At 39.6% G+C, this 22050-nt stretch overlaps 1 protein-coding gene across 2 annotated transcripts in view; it reads right to left on the reverse strand.

Moving 5' to 3' along the window:
• Window positions 1-22050, reverse strand: part of LOC149803657 (protein NDNF-like) — a 218919-nt gene that overhangs the window by 147297 nt on the left and 49572 nt on the right. Inside the window, exon 1 of one of the 2 annotated variants that reach the window (XM_089953426.1) lies at window positions 257-351. The exons of the other annotated variant lie outside the window; for it this stretch is intronic. The gene's annotated coding sequence lies outside the window, so the exon portion shown is untranslated. Of the gene's footprint in view, window positions 1-256; window positions 352-22050 lie in introns of those variants that run through there. 2 annotated transcript variants of the gene reach the window in all.

A 22050-nucleotide genomic window follows, 5' to 3' on the forward strand; every position in this document is an offset into this window, starting at 1 on the left:
GAAAATATTTTTTGTTGCAGAACTTTTTCGAAGTGTGTCACGAAAATCGTCTAGTTCAAATGTAATTGAAATCTATTTTTCTAAGAATTTTTACGCCGATTTTATGGGCAACATTCACCTCAATTTGCGCTCTAATTCACTTATGTAGAGATCTACATCAACGTCAGTAAAATGGAGCTTAACAAATGGTATGTAGGAGATGTTGGTTAAGATAATTGAAAGAATACGCTAGTATAGATAATAATTTGTAACTTACCTTGTCACACATGTCTAGACGAATGCCTTTGAAGACTGAGTCAATGCAAGAAAGAGGTAAACGCTCATCTTGACAGGAAGGTCATAAGTGTTATCTACTGTGTATGAAACGCATCCCCTTTGAAGTCAGCCAATTTGATAATAATTCCTAATGAATCGCAATGAAAAGCTTAAATTATAACGCCGTCTGACACGAGTGCTGCTTGGTATTTATTACGTCATGATAACCGCAAAGGTTTCGTGGGTGATAATTGCTGTTTTATTGCTGTAAGGGTGATAGCATTTGCATTGTCTGCGGTACAAGAGAAAAAGCGCTCCTCCTTTGAGGAAGTTAATGTCGACTTTTGTTATCTCTACTCGTGCGACGGTAAGCATGATATTTGTCTTCTTGCTACGAGGGCAGTATGTATGCTTTATAAAATCCATATAGGTCACAAACCCTTACTGTCAGCAAGCTGGTACTCCATCTTCCGAGGAAAGCCACCTGAGCTAAAGCGTGCACTGTTTCTTTCTATCAACGCACGCAATGAGGAATTTATTCATACTAAAGGACGCCAATGTACCATAAAGTTTTCAAACCAAACAGAAAATTCATATACAAGGCAGTGGTTGAACACACTATCTCCAGGAGGACTTTAATATAGATCTGGATTGAGCATAGCAGTGACTACTTTTGTCAAATGCCAAATTCAGCTACTGGGGACTATTGAGGTACACCTTTATAGCGCGTTTCGGAAAGAACATGACTCTTAATGCCTACGACTGGATTACAACAAGTTACATGTGGTGATGTTTAAAATATAAGAGGAGTCCACATGTATACCTATGGGCTATTTCTCCTAGACGACAACTTCTTGGCAACATAACGTTGCTTAGTATTGCGATTCTGATTGCGCTGAACCCGGGCAGTACACACGCCGTCACTGTAACAGAAGGCGAACTTATTCATTTTACCTATTTAGGGTAAAGACCAAAGTTTTACCTATTTAGGATAAAGACCAAAGTGTTACCTATTTAGGGCAAAGACCAAAGTTGTACCTATTTAGGATAAAGACCAAAGTTTTACCTATTTAGGATAAAGACCAAAGTGTTACCTATTTAGGATAAAGACCAAAGTGTTACCTATTTAGGATAAAGACCAAAGTGTTACCTATTTAGGATAATGACCAAAGTTTTACCTATTTAGGATAAAGACCAAAGTGTTGCCTATTTAGGGTAAAGACCAAAGTTTTACCTATTTAGGATAAAGACCAAAGTTTTACCTATTTAGGATGATGACCAAAGTGTTACCTATTTAAGGTAAAGACCAAAGTGTATGAGCGTATTAAGGTACTTTTTATCTCAGGGCTGCAGAACAAACGCTACGGTCAACCAGAATCGTCAGTAAGAGAAAAAAAAAATATCGAAAGTGTGAAAACTTGAGTTTTTAGGTTTACTTTTAGTTACGTCACCGAATACTATATCCGTTTCCTGCTGAATATGATATAAAATGCAAGTCTGGATTACCTTGCTCCAAAAGTTAAATAATGGTCTTTTCAAATTTCCATCTTGACATATTTTCGCAGCTTCACTTTAGGAAAAGCGTCTTCATTACCTTCTTCCTTGATACAACATGAAATGCATCTCTACATACGTTGATGACAACAAGTATGTAGATGTACTAGTATCGATGATTGCACATGCGCACAATATTCATGTAGGACACGTTAACAGCAGAGTTGTTTAGAAGCGTATCTTGCATGGATTCAAAGCAAATACATTGTACTAATTAATATACTGTCATTTACTTGTTACCAGACTACATACCATCAAGTGTAAATCATTACCATTGGAGAGAGAGAGAGAGAGAGAGAGAGAGATGTCAAGACAAAATACGCAGGCTGCTCTAGAACGCAAGTGTACATATCATAAAATGAATATTGGGATATTTCAAAATATTTTCAGTCATGTTCCGAAAAAGAAAAATAATAATTTTCTATTGAGTGTCTGCATGATGTGTGTAATTTAGATTCACATTTGTTAGTGTATGTATCAGTTTTCTCCCGTCTTCTTGTTGTGTCTTATAGATTTATTGGATTTATTGGAATGCCATTGTTTTCTGGGACTCTTATATGAGTTTTTCTAAGTAGTGATGGGGGGCTGTTTACGGACAATGGGAACATACATTACTGACCCCCCCCCCCCCCCCCCGGCACGTTTATGGACAAGCCTTTTCAGCACACCCTGGGCAAGTTTACGGAAAATGGGAATTTGACATGGGGAATATTGGGACTGTTTACGGACAAGGGAAAGTTGGGTTGAATAGGAATGGAACAGCTGAGGTGACGTCACGGTACTGGATATTGGTACCAGTGTGGCAATGGTCTAACCTGAATACGCGCTACTCTAGGGAGACAGAGAGACAAATACAGTAGAGATATAGACAGGCATATATAACACATACATAGATTAATGAACATAAATCTATCATACCTTAGCTATAAAATCGACTAAAAAAATTTAGGCAAGAAAGCAAATCTTTTCGAGACATATGAGTGGCCCTGAAGAGGGCCGTTGGTTTTTGTTAACACCATTTCGTTAACATAGAGGGCGTCGCATATGTCTTCTTCTTTTCCTCAAACTTCCTTTGACTTCTGGACCGTAGATGAGGACTCGCTTCAGACAGCCTTGTCTCTCCACATAAATTCTTTTCCAAAAGCTCGTATCGGTGATCCGGATGATTGTCCATGATGAGCTGTCATACATGGGTAGTCCGTGCGGAACAGCATCGACGATACGAGGGTAGATGATTATACGTTAGTCCACATCTTATCGTGAGAACAGGTGAAGTGAACCGCTGTTATTTATAGTTGAAAGGCGGATCGAAACGGGCTGAGGTTTTTTCCCACCAATCCTAACACGCGTTACAAAATTCCGTTACAGTGCGGAGTCTGTCTTCCAATTCGAAGAGAGCGGTCTGTAACGTCACATTCCCTATATAGAAACGCTAGCGTTTGTGCTCAGTGAATCAATGCGACAGAGTTTTCAAACATGACGGAAACTAAAAAGACAATGAATTGGGGTGCACCCGCCGTGGAGAGGAGAAGCGATGGAATAGCAGCGACTATCAAAGTCAACACAGGCCTACTTTCAGAAGAGATCGGTTTTAATTGGGATTTAGTGGATTTTCTCTCTTATTTGCAAGAATTTGTTCTGATACTAGCACCTTCGGCACCTCCTCCTTCCTTACCACATGTCGAGGATTTTAAAAAGATACAGAAAGAAGAATTGAAGACATTTTTAAAGCAGCAGAAAGAAGCAGAGCAAGCTTTTCTCTTTCAACAACAACAGGAACAGCGAGAAGAAGAGGCAAGAAGAAGGAAACAACTTGAAGAAGAAGAAGCAACAGCAGAGAAGAAACAAGGTCTAGGAGAGAAGAAGGACAGTGAAAGTCAAACGGTGACGGCGCTCTTAGACATTTTGGCAGAGTTAAGGAGTCTGAAACAAGTGACCAGACTTCTTTAATACGACCCAAGAGAAAAAGGCCTTCCCGAGCCAAACATCCCAACCCTGTTAATACGCATGAGATACCCACCCTAGTAATTTCTACCAAATCATCGACAGGAGCAAGTCCACAAGTAGGCCTTGGCCGTGGCAAAGGGATAAGGCAGTTAAAGTTGATTACGTCCCGTTTCTGAGTTTATTTAAATAAAAAAAAAAACAAACATCCAAAGGTCCGTTTAAGGGCCACCAACCTCTCTCGAAAAGAGATGGTATTTCAATTGCCAAAAATCAATTAAAACTCAGAATCCCCTTTTCGCCCATGATGTACGTGTGTGTATACGTGAGTGTAGGTCCTTATTCTAAAAAATCAAAACTAAGAGACACTTATGTTTTCTGTCTGGTCTATTCTGGTAAACATTTTACAATGCAATGTCACAACATAACACTTTAAAAAATTCATAGACTTCTGTGTCTTTGTTCACCCTTCTTTTCTTCTCTTTTTTCTCTTTCTTGACTTGTCGGGGTTCTTCCTTTTCGGAGGGCACCTCTTCTTCTTCCTGTTCGTAAACCCTCTCTTCCTCTTGCTCCTTTTGTTTCTTAGGGCATTTTGAACACCAATTTCTATTCTCTTGACAATGTTAACTGGTATCTTGACTTTTGTTACTTCTGACACCTGTTTTGCTTTTTTGGCGGACTGGACATTCTGCAGCCCATTGCCCTTTCATCTGACAGATATAGCAAGAATCTTGACTTTTATCTTGAAAGGAGGGGGAGTAGTCCGTCGGCCTGACAGAAGAAAACTTTCGTATGACACCTCGCAAAGCTCTGATCAGAAGTTCGATCTGTCTTGGCTCTTCCATCGTTCTGGTAGGTTTGAGAGTGAATGAATACTGAGAGGGAAGACACTAACCCTTTATATAGGAAAGATACTAGTTTGACATGGATATAGGGCTCATAGCGTTAAAAATGTAGTCATTTGAGTTTTTGCAGTCAAGATGAAATGATCTCATCATTTGGTGGAGAAAGGAGAAGAAAGTAAGAGACAGAAACGTGATTTATAGCCTCGCACAGTAGCTAAAGTATTGGCTCAGAGTAATGCCAGCGATTTTGAAGATGACATGAGTGAGCCAGAATCCAGACACAGAGACTCTACACCCAATCAAAGTTCACCACCACTAGTAAACCCTGAAAAGTACTACCACATTCGAGAGACGGAAACGCGCTCCTCTATAAATTTTAGAACTACGGCTTACACGCACACGGTGAAGTTTAAAGATTTAAAGTCCGACGTACCGTTGGAGAAAGCAGAGGGGTTCATCAGCGAGGTTTGGGATTCTTTGTTAGCCACCCTGAAACGACAATATGAAGCCAAAGAAGACGATCGCTTGAGACTTTCCATTCATCACGACAGTTTGAAGTCCCCCGTTTGGATCGAGTTTAGCAGCCTAGCAGGACTGACACCTTCCAAAGTCATCGACAAGATTCAACATGTGCAACCATCCAATGACAAGTTTCACATCACCGATGGAAAAGCGACACTGTTCATGACCCACGTGTCTCTTCCCCAAGGGTCAAATTGGTGGACCCACTGAACAGTTTGTACGGAGGACGGACAAATGCCACTTGTTTGCTGTACCACGCCGACGAAGAGAAAGGAGAAGAAATCAAATACGTGTGCAAATATTGTCACTTTCCCGCAGGGCACCCGCAGTTGCTGACGGAACAATTCGACCAGGACAACATTCGACAATACGAACGATTGATCAAGTGCAAGATCTTGCTTCCCACGGACTAGCCTTGTCAACACACCCAGAAAGAACGCGCCTTGACGGGAACGTGGGTCAGCGTGGAATTGTTCAAAGTTCTGGATCTGGGATACCAACTGTTAGAAGTGTACGAAATTTACCACTTTCCCAAGACAGAAAAATACTACAAGGGCGACGAGACGCACAAAGGCATTTTCGAAGACTATGTGGATGCCTTTTTGAAACTGAAACAAGAAGCTAGCGGCTATCCTTCCTGGTGCCACACTCCCGAAGACCAAAATAAGTTTAAAGAGAAATACTGGGAGCAGGAAGGTATCGCTTTAGACCACATCGAGAAAAACGAAGGAAGGCGATAATTTGCAAAGCGACGTTGAGTTGCTTGTGGGGCAAAATGGCACAACGATGGTGTTTATCCAAGACGGAATATTTGTCCGATCCTTACTTCCAGATGATTCACGACAAAACCAAATAGACGAAACACGTGGACGTCCTTCGTGAGGAGTTAATCTTAGTCGATTGCGAAGAACAACTGGACTTTGTAGAAACCAACGAATTCGGAAATGTCATCATCACGGCTTACGTGACAGCCCATGTTCGCTTAATATCTACGAATCTTTAGAACTGTTAGGAGATTGTATGCTGTATTTTAACACGGACAGTTGCATGTACATCGATCGCATGGGTCACTGTTACCCTAAAATCGAAGGAGACCGTTAAGGAGCCTGGACGGACCAGCACCCCAACGATAAGATTCTAAGTTTTGCTAGTGGCGGTCCCAAAAATTACGGCTACGAATACCGGGACAGACAAGGAGAAATGCACACGGAGTGTAAAGTGAAATAATTGACTCTCAATTATCGCATCAGCATCACATCATGGGAACTTTGCTATGACTACTTGAGCAAGACATTGTGGGAACTTTGCTATGACTACTTCCACTACACCTACCATGGAAAGTGATAATGTGCTTGTCAAACCTGACGGATGCGAAAGCGATGACACTCGTTATCGTGGACTCTTTACTGGTTTAATGTCATCCTCCACGTAAAACCATGCAGCTACCACCCTACGGATGTCATCTAACCCTAAGTAAATTCCTGGGGATTTCACCGTACTCTCATAGAAATGAGTCTGCGAAAGACGAATATTCGTTCCCTGTGTGTTTGCCTGAATACTGCAACTTTGAAAGTCGATTCCAAATCTTCAAGGGAAAATGGCCTGAATATATGGGAGGACGTACCCCGAAGAATTAGCCAGAGCCGGATTTATCTACTTGGGCGAAAGGGATAAAGTCAAGTGTTTCAGTTGCGTTGTGTCACTTCATGAGTGGAAGCAGAAAGATTCGGCTTACCTGGAATATGCTCGATGGTCTCCGCATTGTCACTACCTACCTTTAGTGGGACCCTAGTCATTGAAGTGGCAAGCCATTTCGATTAAAAAATCAGCTTGGCTAGAAGTCAAACGTTTGAGAACACCTAGACAAACGAAATACAAGAGAAGATCTACAATGAAGTTTGGCAGGAAGTTGCCAGAGCAAAATCTCAGTTGGTGACTGAGGAACTTTTGTGTCGAGAAATTCACAAGAGGAAATTGACAAAAGTCAACAAACTCGTCAGATTTTTTCGGATCAAGTCTGCGTTCATCCGATTATTCCGCTTTAAACCGTTTACATCAGAAGATTTTATTACCATTCTCGACCATTACTCTGAATGTGGTCAGAAATTACTCACGATGTCCATTACTTGCGCTCTCGGAAAAGATTTTAGATAAAATAAGGACAATTAGAAGTGACCCCAACATGGGTATAAATACTGACTGACATAATCATGGATACATTACAAAAGAACATTCGTGGTTTGCTTCTAGAGTAGAGAGAACGCCTTTACCGAGAGTTGGTCAAAATACAAGTTCAAAGTAAAGAACAATTGCATCCGTTACGTCGCCGATGTTAAAACCACAAATACCTGAATGCTATAAGAGGACTGATTCAGACGAAAGTGTCCCAGTGGTCAGACATTTTTAAACTGGACGTGGGTGAGAAGGATTGATTTGTTGTGACTCCTTCTTTTTACTACAAGGCAGATATACTGCAACGAATTCCGGAAGAAGAGTTAGTGGATTACCAAAATCTTTTACACAATGTAAACTTTGTTCAAGAGGAAACTTTTGAACGAAATGTGATGTGCAAGTTAGTGACTAAACCATTTAAATTTGCCACTGGAGTCCGATCATCTCTGTTCAGAAAGTACACTCATTGCCTCCGACAAAAAGATGTATAAGAACGGGCTACCATGCCACATCCTTTATCAGTGGTGATGTAACAAAGTCCGTGGAAGGAAATCAATGACAGCATTCAGACGTAGGAGGATTACCAATATTTATTACAAGAATTGTGTCCATTGAATTGGGGTCGTCGTGTGGTGTGTGTCTAAGTGATTTCCTTTCTGGGATTTCGTTTACCAGCCGATACAGTGTGGGCTCCTTACGAACAGTACTTGCCAGCAAATAAAACATGAAAGTGGTCCCTTTAAATATGCACGAGAGACTCATTCTGTTAAAAGTCTTGCGCTTTCATGTAGATAAGTCTCGACCTCTACGGGTAAAAAGATTCGTCATCTTTTAGGTGCTGAAGATGTGTACGACGATGCGTGTGTGCAGCTTGTGACTTACATCCTCACTGGACAGATGTACGTGACTGGAAAAGTTTGGGTTTCGAGGCTTGGACCAAAGAAGTGGCCAATTATGCCCAAGAGTTTTGATCCTAAATGCCAATGTACAGTGAAAAAAACATGCGTTAGTGACAGTGCCTAAAGAAGAACCAGACACCGAGGAAAACCACTCCCTTCAGGACAGGAGTGTAATAGACAATCCCGAAAGACCATTCCGGAAGGACACCTGAGTAATTGTACCCAATGTGGAGACTGTAAGAACATTACACACTGTCCCTAGGATACCTTTGTTACCAAAAACATGTTGTACAGTGACTTGTTTATATTCCACTATGATAGTTGTGATGTGTATTTTATCGTGTAGTTAACCATTTGGCTTTTATATATTTTGTCTTTCGTGTTGTTCCATTTTTAAAAAAATTAATAAACGTGTCCTGAAAAAGTAAAATTTGTTTTTGTCTTGTATGTCTTCGTGACTAAAGTGACATTCCCTGCACCAAGGCTACCTATACTGTCTCTGCTCCCTCTTCCTCCACTTTCAAAGTCATCGACGAACATTTAGATCGTGCTGGTTGGGAGACTTTGTATCTTCGCCACCCATTTAACATGTTAATTATCGGACCCAGCGGTTCAGGCAAAATCGAATTTGTCAAACGTTTGATCGAGCATAAACATAACGTCCACCTCAAAGGATCAGATGGTGTCGCAAAGAGTGGTAATCGGCGTACAGTCGTTTGCGAGAAAGGCAAGGTGGTTCCATCGTGTTTGTGGAAGGCATTCCTGGCGATGAAGACGGGATCGTGTCTGTACCCAGTAAAACCCATCTGGTCATCTTCAACGACATGTTAGGAGAAGATGAATAAGAAATTAAACTGTGGTTTACGCGCAAAGGGCATCTTATTAATGCCAGTGTCATTTGCATTACTCAAAATTTGTTTCAACAAACTAAAGCCCATCGCTTCACCAGTCTCAATGCTCATTGCGTGGCCTTGTTTAAAAACCCTAGAGATAAATCGCAAGTGCTATACTTATCCAAATAGTTAGGGACATCTTGGATGACTCTTGCACACAACGATGCCACTAAAACCCAGATCAGTGGTTATTTCCTCCTGAACCTAAAAGATGTCCCCAAAAGGTGGTGCACTTTACTCTCTGGCTAAAAAAGGAAAGAAAAGAAAAGGACTTCCTCCTCGTTTAGCCAAACATTGGGATATGTTGCCTGTCCTGTCCACAGCTCCCTCACCTATGCAAAGTGAACTCATTCAAACAGCCTCCAAAGATGTTATCAATACCATGAGTGAATGTTTTCCGAATGTCTTAAAAGGAACGATACCTTTGTCTAAACACCAGAGAGACTGCTTAGCCAAGCATCAACACGTTCTTCGCCAAATGGTCCAAAAGAAAATCCCCATCCGTCAAAAGTAAAAGATGATGGTGCAACGCGAATTATCTTTTTTAGGACCTCTTGTCAAAGGACTAGTGGGGGTCTCGCTTGGAGTACTGTTGGGAGGTGTTTTACCCATGGGTCCAATATACTAGAACGAAGAAGATAAAAGGGACATCGGCCGTTAAAAGATCTCAGACGTGACCTTTGGAATCGAATGGAAGGAAGAAAACTGGCTTTAGTGCCTTACAAACGGATGAAATACCATCGTTGACAAGAACAACGGACCCCGCATTTGCCTCCTAATCCTCATTTGACCGAGATGTCCCAGTTACAACACAAATTGCAATTGTTGATGGATCGCAACGATTTGTCCGAAACAGAAAAATCGCAAAACTATTGCAACAACTGCAACTCTTTCACCAGAAAGCTGTAGACGAAACAGCTCAGCCGACTCTGAAGGAGTTTAAGTCCCAGATGAAAAGCCCACCACTACCACTAACCCCAGTGACCAAGACAGAAAAAGGAGAAGAAGAGTTTCAAACTGCAACATAAAAAGTACACAAGTTAACAATACCACCAGGGAAAGGACGCAAGTCAACAACACCACCTACATTCAGAATTGGATGGATTAAAAAAACGATGACCACCCCTTCTTCCACAGAAGAGAAAAGGAAGGTGAAGACAGAAATAAAACAAGAACCGATGACCCCTGTTCAGACATCCTCGTCCTCCACGACACCTATCGCTCGCCGAACACGCAAAACATTACAATCCAAGAAAATACCCCACGAAATAAAGAGTAGCATCAGTGAAGACTGGGTGAGTTATTAACAAAAAATGGAGAAGGTGTTAGCCAGCATATACTACGATCCATTCCTTCCTGCGGGATACGAAGGAGTTCAGAAACTGTATCGTGCTGCCAAAGCCCGTCTGAAAATTCTCCGTTTACCTCAAGTGCAACGATGGCTACAAGAACAAGCCACGTACACTTTACACAAGCCCATTCAACGAAAATGTTCCATGAGTCGCATCCGAGTGGAGGGCATCGATCATTAATGGCAAGACAAAAACGAAGAGGATGTGGTGTTAATGTCCAGATGGCCAAAACAAGAACAATATTTCGTCTCCTGTTTTGCCAATCACGTGGCAGAAAAATGTACGGAATTGATCAAGAAAGATTGCAATGGAGGTCAAAACGATCATAACAAGTCAACTTCAACACGATAAATGTCTGATGATGAGTCAACAAAATAAATTGGACGAGTATCTGGACGACGTTTGGGGTCTCAGCTCAGAGGAAGCCGTGTTGCATCATTGGTATAAAGACTTGCGTGATCATTCCTCTCCTCCAATGATTGCTCTAGAGATCGATCGCATCGAAGCTCTATTGGCCCATAGTGTGGAGTCGAAGCGAAGAGGCAATTACTTGACATAGATTTTCAAGCAAAATGTCAGGATTGAATTGATGACTTATCATTACCGGTGAAAAAAAACGGGAAATGAAAACAACAACACAAAAATGGATACCTGAGAACTGTATTACCTTTTGAATAACTGTTCGTATACCTCTTCTTGGAATCCTGTCGTGTGTGATAAAGATGATATTCCCCATCACAAACCTCAAGACCATCAAGCTTATGTCATAACACGGACGACAGTTATCTCCCAGGAACCCATTGGGTAGCCGTGTACTTTTCCCGTGATAGTGGTGTGGAGTATTTTAATTCGTATGGAATGCTACATTTAGAAGACGACATCACCGACTTTATGTGAAGAAATGCCCAGACGACACGATTCAATAATGTGAAATTACAAGGCACAGATTCCATGGTGCGTGGACAATATTGTGTGTATTTTATTCAGGAACGCAGCCTTGAATAACCCTTAGAACATTTTATGACTTATTTTGATCGCACTCTTCTAGAAACAATAACAAAGTAGATCGTTGGTTTTGTGACCATTATGTTTATATTTTGTCTTTAGCTAGGAGACGTAGTTTACATCAATGGTCTAATGACTTACCTTAGTGGAAGTCTAGCTTGACTTCACAACGTTGTCAACCTTGTCAAAAATGGTTTGTTATTTGAAAAATTGTTTGTTTGTTTGAAAAAATGTTTTATTGTTAATTGTTGGTTGTTTATTGTTTGAATTTGTTGTATGAATAAAAAATGTGCTTTGAACAAAGTGTGTTTGTCGTTTGTTTTTTTATCATTATACATGCTCTTTGACTTATCTCTATCCCTCTCCCTAAAATCAACAATCATAGCATTCCGACCCAACAAAAAATCGTAGGGATGTTTTTTTATCGCGTCCGCGCTTGAACCATATAAAGCGAGACAGTCTCCAGTCTGACGATTCACTGTTGACTCATCCTCCTATGAAGATGTGTTCAAGACTAGCCAAACGGAACGAAGCTTACGTGAATTTACATCGTTTCAGGCAAAGCATGATACCGAAGCCTGAAGAGATAGAGAATGTCACACTGTTGAAAGAGAGTAAGTTAAGAAAGAATAAGAGGAGTGGACGGAGAAGTACAGACTTCAGAAGCAAAGAGAGCACAGAGAGAGAAAGCGTCAGCAACAGCAGTAGCAGCAACAACAGGAACCATATAGTGGACTAGTTGACTGCCGTGTAGACACGAAAGAGTTCTCCTTCTCTTTCCGAAGAAGCAGGCCCTTTCCTGTGGTAAAGCCAACCGCCAGACGAGGACGCAATCCTAGACCATAAAAGATTGCCATAACTCCCAGTCCACAAAAAAGGCCCTTTTCAGGGCTGTCCCAATACTCTAGAAAAGACATACAATTCAGTTGCCAAACATTTGTGTATTTGTATTTGTCTGTACGTTAAAAAATAGATGTGTGTCTGTATGCACTTCGTTTCTATGTTATATGCCAAAAAAGAAGTGTGTTTATAAGCACTTCGTTTCCGTACCTTGTCAGATAATTTTAATGTGTTTGTGTTTGTAGTTAGTGATTGTACGTAAAATGTGAGTGAGTTGCTTTTAGGTCCTCGCATTCCATGTTATGGGCAATGTAAATTTCAGTATCAGGGGGTGTTTTCCGTCACATCTGTGCTTCACAAATAGAAATGGAAGCGTTCGTCAATCTGGCTACCCATCGTCAACGCGACAACGTGAGCAACAGAATAGTGAAACTATTGGAACTCTAAATGCACCTGGACTATGCCATGCACATTTTAGACGAGCTGGCTATGGAGGCCAAAGCCGAAGCATCCACGCGTGTGGGCATAGGAGAAGACAGAGGGAAATCTTCACTGTCCCTGAAAGTGAAGACTGGGTGAGTGAAGCCAGCCAACCCTCCTCTGTGTTACCAGCCACAGTCTTAAATTGTGAGCAGGACTGGAGCGGGAGATGTGTCTGTGATGCCAGGCCTGGGAGGAGATGTAACCATTAGCCAGGTGTATTTAGAGTTTAAAAAAACTTCTCAGAACTAACCAAATCTCTAGAAAAGAGACTATTCAAGTTGTCAATATGCGTGAGTGTGGGGTAGTGTGATTACAAACACTCACTCCTAGTCATATCGCTACGATGACTGCAGTATGACAGTTTATAGTGATGTCTAGCACTGGGGCATCATGTCGCAGACACGTAGCATGATGTCCCACCCACTCACATTATCCTGACACCAGGCCTACCAGTCCTAACACTAACCTCTTAATGCTGAGCGCCAAGTGAGGTAGCTCTTAGTACCATTTTTGTAAGTCTTTGGTATGACTCGGCCGGGGTTCGAACCCGCAACCTCCCGCATCCGAGGCGGACGCTCTAACCACTAGGCCACCGCACTCCAATACTGATGTGAAAGTGTATGTGTTTTTGTACTCGTTCGCGTACGTTGTGTGGATAGTAGAATGTGTGTTTGTATGCGTGCGCGTACGTTTGTGTGGATAGTATATATTGGGGATTTTGATAGCAAATATTGTTTTTCTTTATAGTAGATATTGGAGTTTTATCCTTCTTTCTGTGTGTATAGTAGAGTTTGTGTTTGTATGCGTGCGCGTACGTTTTTGTGGATAGTAGATATTGAGTTTTTTCCCCGTCGCTTCTTTGTGGATAGTAGAGTGTGTGTTTGTATGCGTGCGCATATCGTTTGTGTGGATGGTAGATATTTGGTGCTTTTGATACTAAATATTGGGGTTTTTTGATAGTAGATATTGGGGTTTTTGATAGCAGATATTTGTTTGTGTTTTCCCTTTTCTTCTGTGTGGATAGTAGAGTGTGTATTTGTATGCGTGCGCGTACGTTTGTGTGGATAGCAGATATTGGGTTTTTTGATAGTAGATATTTGTTTTTTCCCCTTTTCTTCTGTGTGGATAGTACAGTGTATGTTTGTATGCGTGCGCGTACGTTTGTTTGGATAGTAGATATTGTTGTTTTTGATAGTAAATATTGTTTTTTTTTATAGTAGATATTGGGGATTTTGATAGTAGATATTGGGTTTTTCAAAAAGTAGATATTGGTTTTTTTACACTTCTCTTCTGTGTGGATAGTAGATAATATGTGAAGTTATTGTAAGGGATGTTTTCATTCACGTCCATGCTTGACAAATATATAAAGTCAAGCGTTCGTCATTCGCGCCATTCAACATTGAATAACCTATGAAGATGGTTTCTAACACAATGGATAAAATGAAGACGTTGCAGGAAGCCGTGGGCAGTTAGGGGATGATAGAAGAGATGCTGGTCAAACTGGATTACTATTCTTAAAGCCCACATCGAGTCAAAATGGAAATAAACAATTTGAGAAACTCTAAGGAAAGACTAAGGGAGCTGATGAAACAAGAAAAGGAGGAGAAGGAGGACGAAGATAGAATAAGAACGAGAGCCTGGAACGAAAAATAGGAAAAGAAGAGGATATTGAGAAGCTGAAGAAAGAGGAGGAGGAGAAGGAGAAACATGAGGAGGAAAAGAATGAGAAAAAAAGTAAAAATGTGACCAGAAAAGTCAGATGCTGGTGGAGAGAAAGAATAGAAGAAACTCAAAGGCCCTTTTCTGGTCCACTCGTTAGCTACGATGTCGTAGCCTCATCTTGATTTGTTGTGGTTTAGGTTTCGAACTGATCCCATGTCATGTAATGGAGTAACAAAAAAAATCATCACTAAAGTCAGAAAAACTAAAGTGTAGAAATCTACTACATAAGTATAATCATGTTGTGAAAGACGTTTGGCTTATTTTGAATTTATTAAGCCCTAACACGATAAAATAAATTGGCATTGTTACACTAACCTTACCGTGTCCGCCATGACAGATAACGCGAGACTATCGCCGTGACCCCTTTTCTACGTAAGGCTTGCCAGACCATATTTGGATATTCTACGCTATGTTATTATCAATCAAGTGGCAAATAATGGCTTCTTGGTGGAATTTCAAAGTTGCCGATAAACCGTATTTACTTTTAATTCCCAGAATTTCTGACCCAAACCGCGCCATATTTTTACTACGATTTGTTTACGTTTCCAAATAAGGCCTCATTGTCCTTATGGACAGCGTTCTTTTGCATACCAGGGCCCAGCGATGTGGAATGAATTGCCCACTGGACTTAGACACAAAGACACAGTGATCCCATTCATGAGTGCTCTTAAAACTCACTTATTTCGACTGCAATAACAAACTTAAAGGCCTAATAATGTTTCCTACATTAAACATTTTCAGCATGACTTTCATGTTTTCTATTTCATGGTGGGTTTTTTTTGTGATCATATCATTATATATGTTTTTATGATATAGGTGTTGTCAAATGTTGTAAAACGCTTAGAGCTTCTAAAGATTAGGCTCTATACAAAGTCCTCATTATTATTATTATTATATGACACACAAACAAACGAGGCTGAGAACGGAAGTAATCATTAACTGAACTAATATGGCGGACTATCGAAACGAAAATATCGGATAAAAAAGGTAAACGAGATTTTAAAACTATTTTTACAATGATTTTCGATACTTCCGGTATTAAATAAGAGGACTACTCAATTTATTGTATTATATGCAAGGAATATGTTCAAATTGTTGATCTTAGGCTAAAAGAGCGCCGGGTGTGAATCACACCTGGCTTGCTCCATTGACACGTATATACTCATGTTAGTACCCTGTCCACGAGGTAGGAGTAAGGGTACTAATATTAGTACTAGACCACTCGTATGCCTCAAAAAGATTTGCTGACTTGTCTAAAACATTTTTAGTCGATTTTATTGTTAAGATATGATAGATTGATGTTCATCAATCTATGTGTGTTACATATGTCTATGTCTATATCTCTACTGTATTTCTCTCTCTCTCTCTCTCTCTCTCTCTCTCTCTCTCTCTCTCTCTCTCTCTCTGCCTAGAGTAGCGCATATTCAGGTCAGACCATTGCCACATTGTTACCAATCTCCAGTACCGTGACGACACCTCACCTGTTACCATTCCTATTCAGACCAACAGGTCCAATATTCCCCATGTCAAATTTCCATTGTCCGTAAACATGCCCAGGGTGTGCCGAAAAGGCTTGTCAGCAAACGTGCCCAAGGGGTGGGGTGGGGTGGGGTGGGGGCTGTAATGTATTTTCCCATTGTTCGTAAACAGCCCATTATCACTACTTCTCTACCTTGTACAGCGCACTGTTAGCATCATCTTTTATAATCCTCACATTGAACTTAATGGACATAACCCCATTATTATGTATTGGTTACATTGAAATTTATCCTATTATGCATGGCCGGATCAGGTCATATGTTGGGGAAGGGGGTTCCACAATTTTAAAAGAGCCCTGACTTTCCTCGAAAGGGCCTCGAAGCAAAAGTCTATTTCTATTTACTCAAAGTGTGCATAATACCCAATAAACGTGAGCAAGAATAAAGCGATGGTCAACTTTCAAGTGACCAGTGACTACGTTTCAGTGTAGTCCCCGTGTGTGTGGGAGTCCGGAAACCCTGCCCCCGTCATTCCGGCCCAGTAATTAGGTTAAAAGTATGCTAGTGAATACAAGTCTTCTTGCTTTTGTTAAGCTTTTATTTGTTTGATTCCAACGTAGCTTTATGCTTTTATTCGGGGCTTGGAATTTATCTGGCTTTGGAGGGGGCAGGGGGCTCTTCCAGTACATTGTTACCCTAATGGGAATGATGTGTCCGACCATATATATAAATATATACTATTGTACATATCACTTCCATATTTTTGTTGCCCATATTTGACACCGTTTTGAATTTCTGACACAAGTTCTTTTTAGTTCTTATAACATTTGGGTATTTCTAAAGCTTTCTATACTATATTATAACGTATGTTTGGTTTGATATTTAAACAATACCAAAACCAGTATATGTATTCTTTACCCCATGTGAACTCAATATTTTTCTCCATCTTGTATACTCCGTTATAAGTCGAATCAAACCGCAAACAAAAAAGATCCTGATCTGCCTAAGCATAATGCGCTTACAGATCAGAGTCTATGCTGTTTGTTCTACTGATTACTTCACAGACGCATAATGCGCCGCCAGATATGGGTCTGTGCAGTTTGCATTTGGACTCGACTTATAAGCGAGTGCATACGGTATTTATTCTATGCATTAATATAGCTTTATATTTTAATTTTATATATGTGATATTAAAACCTCCCTTTTCTTTATCTTTCAGTAATGCTTCTTTATTAATGTGACGTATTCCCACTGAATAGAAAATCTGTTACTAATTTCTCTATTTCAGCTAACATAGTTTTAAATAGATTGATAGTATTAAACACAGATCATAATCGACAAAGGATATATCTGTTACTATTGGCAATTTATTGGGAGGTCGCCGGTTCGAACCCCGGCCGAGTCATGCCAAAGAAATATACAAGATGGTGCTAGCAGCTGCCTCGCTTTCTGCTCAAAATTAATATGTTAGAGTTAGGATTAGTCGGTTTGGCGTCATGATAATGTGACTGAGTGGTACATCATGCCACATGTTTGCGCCATGATGCCCGAGTGCTAGATATCACAATAAACTGTCACACTGCAGACATCGTAGCGATTTGATTGAAAAATTATTAAAGCTACGTTAAAAGTCCAAATCTCTCTCTGTCTCTGTCTGTCTGTCTGTCTGTCTCTCTCTCTCTCTCACACACACACACACTTATTCCCCTGTGTTTTATTTATCTTTTCAGAGACTTGTATTCATTTTCATTTTTTTATGATACCATTTTGTCTTTACCAAAGAAAATATCTAAAGCTTTTACGGTTCTTTTAGATATTCAGGTGGGAGGCCTGTAAAATTGCCACTTCAGTCCTCAATTAAAGGAATCTTTCTTTTGGCGTTATTTATTTGCAATCCCGATGCTCTCCCAAAGAATTCGAACTCTTTCTTTTAAGTGTACTAACGAATATTCATCCGATATAAAGTTTGTGCAGTTATCTGCAGGAAACATTTTTACCTCTTCTGATGTTTTGTAGATCCTTTTCATTTCTTAATTTTATACCTAACACTATTATTGCTATCAAACATAACAACATTGATAACGCGCATGCTTGTCTTACTGACCTTTCTATTTTGAATGCATTTGTCAAAACCCCATTTGCTTCCACTTTTTAGCATATATTAATGTATAGCAGTATAACCTAATGACAATAATTTGTGCCAAAACGAAATCTTTTAAAACATTTATTACGTAATTTTGTTCGATTCTATCATAAGCCTTATCTCGATTGATTAAAACCGTAGTTTCCTGTCCACGATTATGTTTATATATCCCAATATAGACTTTATAAATCGGATATTTAAAAACAAATGAGGCCTCCCAGGGTCTGTTTATAGAGGATTGAGTCTGTTTAAAGAAGGTTTTGAGCCACAAATTGTACTCAGTCATCATCCAGAATTTAGCAAGCACATATGTGGTTATTTTTTCTGTGTCGAAAAGACAGCTAAACACAGAACGAAGAAATATAATATATAAATAACTATTATTTATTTGGCATCAATATTCATGAAAGAGGTCCATAACATTACACTTAAAACAGTGTACATAAACCACATCTGCCCGAGCACACAAATTTAACTCAGACTAAAATCTCCAAAATTAAAGATTTTACTCAAGATATCTTAATATCGTTAAACTTTGACGTAGTGTTTCAAAAACTATTTTTATGCGGCAATTGCAACTTTTTTTGAGCAATGTTGAAAAGGACAAACGATTTCAGTTGTTGTACTCAGATTATGTTGTTACTGTGGATTGGGGTCACCTTTTCATCGAAAAGAGGTACAAACAATACAGGGCAGAGGAACAATGACATATCAATATTACTCTTACAAACCGATATGCCTACGATAATGTTAGGGACATGGGTACGGTAACGGCATACGGCAACATGGGGTTGGGTTGGAGTCGGTATACTAATAATAATAATAATAATAACAATAATAATAACTGAAGGAAAGCAACAGAAGGATTGATAATGGCGGTACAGGAACAAACACTCACGGCCAAAAATGTGATAGAAATCATACAACATCAGACGTATCACAACTGTGCAGAATGTGGAGTGCAAGGTTGAGATAGTGTGTGTGGTGAGTTCAAATTCAGCACGTCAGACTATTCTTAACCGTACACCGGCAGCTGTCTAAGAAAGACAGAACTTCGTGCACAGAAGAAGTGATACTATCATATGGCGAGGGAGGGACTTTGTGCGTGTGCCGGGGTATTAGTTCACACGCAGGCCCGGTCCTAGGATGTGTGGGGCCCAAGGCAACATGCGGGTCCAAAGGTAGCAAGCGATGAGCGCGGGGCTCCAAGCAAAAAAAAAATTGCATTGCGGAGTTGATTTCCTGAAAGAGCGGGGTCCAAGGCGGTTGCCTCGTTCGCCTTGTCCTAGGGCCGGGCCTGTTCACACCACAGTGCATTCTAGTTCAGGACATATTTATTAATATATATTACATAATTACCAGTTGTACTGGGTGTACAAAAAGCAATGCCATGCCAACGAGGAGAAAGGCTAAAGAAGTTAGGTATAAAATTAAAGCCAGTATCTGTTTCAGAAATGGGCAATCGGAAGAGTACGGTCAATTCGAAAGTTATGTTCATAAAATCTTGCTTTACATACAAAACATATCAACTGCCACACTGCAGACATCGTAGCGATATGACTGAAAAATTGTTAAAGCTCCGTCAAAAATCCAAATCACACACACACTCACGCACAATATTCAGCTTGTTGTGTTCCTTGAGGTTGTTATTGGGTCTTTATATGAACTTTTTACAAAACCAAATTTAGCACAAAAATATTTATCTATGATTCTGATAAATATGTAGGCGTATGAGATTAACTTTTAACATCATATAAAGTCCATGGAACCATCCCGATATAAAAAGCAGGCTACTTCGTCGTCAGAATCTAACATTTGATTCCATATTGTGACTCGATATTTCATATTTTTGTCTTAAGTTAAGACACTAGGATCAGTGTCAATATCGACAGTGAGGTACATTTCTTATCGCCTATCGATCGTGCCATAATAAGCAAACGAAACGCTCTACTCTTCTGGAACTATTCACCATAAACCATATTAAACCTGGCACAGAAAGTACCTCTTTTGATGGGGACAAGGAAAAGGTTAAAAAAATTAAACTTTCAAAGACCAAAATGAATGCTAATTTTACTTTAAATTTTTCCGCATTAAATCAAAATTGTAGTTTTACAATGATGATATCAAGCTGGTAATAAAAAGGATACAGGGTTTTGTTATCAACTGCATCTGTCTTATTCAGTTTCATACATAGAAAACAACGTCATTCCAACGATGATCGTTGAATAGGACATCATGTAAACTCAGTAATATTGAAATAGCCCCGCCTCCTCCTCCCTCCTCGCTATCCATGTTGCAGAAATAGTCCATCATCCTCCCTCACCGCTACCCCACTAAAATTTAGATTTCCATGCTTATGTTGAATACTTCTATTATTTGTAAGACGACAGGAACAAAGGAAATATGATTAAAAAATACAATTTCCCCGTACTTTTTAAGGTAATTACAAAGAGGTAAGATCGCCAGTCCATGTCAATGCTTTGAGAATGCTACTGGAGTAGTCAGTTTATAATCAGGCGATTGATGGAGGAGGAATCGGGTTGTGATAATATCACAAATGAGAGATCATGTTGCTTGTCTGCTTCGAAGCCCCGTAGAGCGCAAGACAAATAAATATGATTCCGAGATTTTCATTCCCGTCCCATCGTCAATCTTTACATTAGCTTATCGGCGACTATCAAATGAGGAATGTGGTAATATAAAACGTATGACGCTCATATGGCATACAGGGGTGGGAAATAATTTTGATCAGAGAACAAACCATAATATAAAATCAAATAACAACCATTTTAATGGATGATGAGGTAGTCTCTATCATTTCTCAAACAAGATGTATCATTAAGTCTTCAAACCAATTTCAGACCGGTGTTAAACTTTATCAATTTAACGAGCATTTTAAACCGAACAGAGTCAGTATGACGCAATAGATCTCTACGTAAAACTTCAGTACGTGAGATACTGATTATTTTTGTATGTGCGCATATTGGTTCTTAAATTAAAACATATCTTTATCCAAGTTCTGCTGAATTAAATTTTCGATTGAAGTCTGCATAAAGCTCTACTGGCTTTTGCATTTTATCTGTATTTTCTTAGCTTGAAAATCTAGTAATAACTACCGCAGCTGAGAGAAAGCATTAGAGTTATAGAATCCGTCCGTGTGGTAAAAAGAATTCTCTCATTAAATCAACACACTCGATAGTAAGCATTTCCTTTTCTGGCCAATGTGAAATAGAAATAATGAGGCAAAAAAGCCACTTTGAACGGGAAATGATAATTGATTTGTAAACCGAAAATAGAGGAATAATCAACGTACCGCCGAATATCAGTCGCACCATACTGCTTGACAATACCTATAAAAACTCATGATTCAAATCAAATGCGTGCTATGCACATCAGTATAACTCCCATATTATAAAACGAGGCGACGTACGATTCTGATAACATTAAGTACCTCCGTGAATAATAACAAATATTGTAAATTGGGTAAGTTGATGCTTAGCTATTTCAAAACAGGTAAAAACGTAAACTAAATTTCATTTGTTTGTGCCATGTGGCTTTTACCTAATCATTCCCATTGCCTCCATCCTTTTATTTATGAAAGAGAAATAGACCCACGGATTTTGTTAAAATGTTTAAACGGGTTAATTACACATTACGTAAGGAGCTAAACATATTTAATAATGTAGGCTAGAAATATTCATCGTCGCTGGTATGCTTTTCACTTTACGTGTGTCGAAGTGACGCACGCATACAGTTAAAACAGACGTCTAGTAATGACAATGACTTCAGTAAACTCGGATAAGTGAAAAATGCAATTCTAATACAAATTCAGGTTTATTGATTTATATTTAATTTGTGAACTTTTGTCGTTGACAGTCATTGTAAGAAAACGGTTTTCAATTATTCTTCCATACTTGCACTAAATTTCTATTTGAATAATACT

Source organism: Sinohyriopsis cumingii, chromosome 3 (genome assembly GCF_028554795.1).
Source record: "Sinohyriopsis cumingii isolate HCF-2022 chromosome 3, ASM2855479v2, whole genome shotgun sequence".
NCBI classification, from domain to species: Eukaryota; Metazoa; Mollusca; class Bivalvia; order Unionida; family Unionidae; genus Sinohyriopsis; species Sinohyriopsis cumingii.